At 44.6% G+C, this 2885-nt stretch overlaps 1 pseudogene; it reads left to right on the top strand.

The window, feature by feature from the left end:
• The first annotated feature begins 308 nt into the window (after positions 1-308).
• Positions 309-1706, top strand: LOC134387322 (tubulin alpha-1B chain-like; annotated as a pseudogene).
• Positions 1707-2885: the final 1179 nt, after the last annotated feature.

Below are 2885 nucleotides of genomic sequence, written 5' to 3'. Positions count from 1 at the left end.
CATACAATTTCACCCAATTAAAGTGTATTATTTGGGGCTGGCCAGTGTCTCAGTTGGTTAGAGCACAGTGTTATAACATCAAAGTCAAGGGTTTGGATCCCTGTACCAGCCAGCCACCAAAAAAAATTTTTTTAAGTATGCAATTCAATGGTTCTTAATATATTCACAGAGTTGTACAACCATCACCACAATTAATTTTAAAACATTTTCATCGAGTGCATTACTTAACTCAACTCCTAGTTTGTCAGGGATGGTAACTGGGACCTGGTGCTGCTCCTGTCACCTCTGCCTCCTAACCAGTATCCACGATGCATGAGTGCACCTCCATCCACGTTGTCCAGGCTGGCATCCAGAGTAGCAATGTCTGCTGGGAGCTCTACTGCCTGGAACATGTCATCCAGCCCCATGTCCAGATGCCAAGTGACAAGACATTGGGGGAGGAGATGACTCCTTCAACACCTTCTTCAGCGAGATGAGCACTGGCAAGCATGTGCCCAGGGCAGTGTTTGTAGACCTAGAACCCACGGTCATTGAGGAAGTTCACCCTGGCACCTACCACCAGCTCTTCCACCCTGCGCAGCTCATCAGAGGCAAGGATGCTGCTGCCTATACCTATGCCCACGGGCACTACAACATTGGCAAGGAGATCATTGACCTTGTCTTGCACAGAATTCGCAAGCTGGCTGACCAGTGCCCAGGTCTCCAGGGCTTCTTGGTTTTCCACAGCTTTGGTGGAGGAACTGGTTCTGGGTTCACCTCCTTGCTGATGGAACACCTCTCCATTGATTATGGCAAGAAGTCCAAGCTGGAGTTCTCCATTTACCCAGCCCCCAGGTTCCCATAGCTGTAGTTGAGCCCTACAGCTCCATCTCAGCACCCACACCACCCTGGAGCACTCTCATTGTGCCTTCATGGTACACAATGAGGCCATCTGTGACATCTGTCATAGAAACCTCAACATTGAGTGCCCAACCTACAGTAACCTTAATTGCCTTATTAGTCAGATTGTGTCCTCCATCACAGCTTCACTCAGATTTGACGGAGCCCTGGATGTTGACCTGACAGAATTCCAGATCCATCGGTGCCCTATCCCTACATCCACTTCCCTCTGGCTGCACATGCCCCAGTCATCCCTGCTGAGAAAGGCTACCATGAACAGCTTTCTGTAGCAGAGACCACCAATGCTTGCTTTGAGCCAGCCAACCAGACAGTGAAATGTGACCCTCGCCATGGTAAACACACGGCTTGCTGCCTGTTGTACCGTGGTGATGTGGTTCCCAAAGATGTCAATACTGCTATTACCACCATCAAGATCAAGCATAGCATCCAATTTGTAGATGGTGCCCCACTGAATTTGAGGTTGACATTAATTACCAGCCTCTCACTGTGGAGACCTGGCCAAGGCACAGCGAGTGTGTGCACGCTGAGCAATACCACAGCCGTCGCTGAGGACTGGGCTCACCTGGACCAAAGTTTGACCTGACGTGTGCCAAGCATGCCTTTGTTCACTGGTATGTGGGGAAGAGGGTAGGAGAGTTTCTGAGGACATGGCTGCCCTTGAGAAGGATTATGAGGAGGTTGGTGTGGATTCTGCTGAAGGAGAGGGCAAGGAAGAAGGGGAGGAATACCAATTACCCCTTCCTTTCAGCCATGCCACATGTCATGCTCCCAGAACTTCAGCTTCAACATTAGCTCACAGGCATTAAAGCTTTCTGATTAGATTGTCTTCACTCAGCTGTGATGGTGTCTTACTTTTCCATGTGCACCATTCATTGCTTTGCCTCCCACGGATTTGTCACCCCTTTTCCCCTGGGTGACGGAGCCGCCAAAGATTACTCAAAGCCCATTTCTTCCGAGCAGTGAGAAGCCTCAAAAAGGGGTTAATGTCCCAGAACCCTCAAGAGCAAGGCGTTCCTTTTTATGGCTGAATAATATCCCATTTTATGGATACACCACAATTTGTTTCTCCAATCTTCAGTCGGATATATGAGCTGCTTCCACGTTTTGTCTATTATGAATAATGCTGCTACAAACATTCATGTCAATGTTTTTATGGGAACATACATTTTCAATTTATTGGGTGTATAAAAGTGGAACTGCTGGGTCAAATGGCAGCTACATGTTTAACCTCTTGAGGAACTGCCAGACTATTTTCGAAAGTGGCTGCACCATTTTGTACTCCCACCAGCAGTGTTTGAGGGTTCCAATTTCTCCAAATCCTTGCACACATTGGTTATTATTTGTCTTTCTTTTTTTTCTTTTTTTTTCTTTTTTTTTTTTTTTTGGCAGCTGGCTAGTATGAGGATCCGAACCCTTGACCTTGGTATTATAACATCATGCTCTAACCAGCTGAGATAACCACCAGCCCTTTATCTGTATTTTTTATTCTAGCCATTTTTCGTGGGTGTAAAGTGATATTTCACTGTGGTCTGGGTTTACATTTCCCGGATGATTAATGATGTGGAACATCTTTTCATGTGCTGATTGGCCATTTGTATATCTTCTTCAGAAAAAATGTCTATTCAAATCCTTTGCCCATTTTTAAATTGGGCTATTTGTCTTATTGAGTTGTAAGAGGTTTTTATTGTTTTGTTTTGTTTTTTGATGCATTCTAGATTTAAGTCCCTTATTAGCTACATGATTTGCAAAAATTTTCTCCCATTCTCCCATGAGTTATCTTCTCACTTGCTGTTGCTTTCTATGTGTTAATGATATATTATTAGGTAATACGACTTGAAAACTGCTTCATCTTAGTGGGTTGTTCCTATAATCGTGATGTAGACCCTCTTGTTTTCTCTCATAAATACTTTTTGTCTTAAATACTATTTTGTGTGATATTTGTGTAGATATGCCAGCTTTCTTTTGGTATTTTCTACCCAATTTAC

This window comes from Cynocephalus volans, chromosome 10, assembly GCF_027409185.1.
Source record: "Cynocephalus volans isolate mCynVol1 chromosome 10, mCynVol1.pri, whole genome shotgun sequence".
Taxonomy (NCBI): Eukaryota; Metazoa; Chordata; class Mammalia; order Dermoptera; family Cynocephalidae; genus Cynocephalus; species Cynocephalus volans.
The sequence above is the reverse complement of the archived record's forward strand: the minus strand, read 5'-3'. Positions and strand labels throughout refer to the sequence as shown.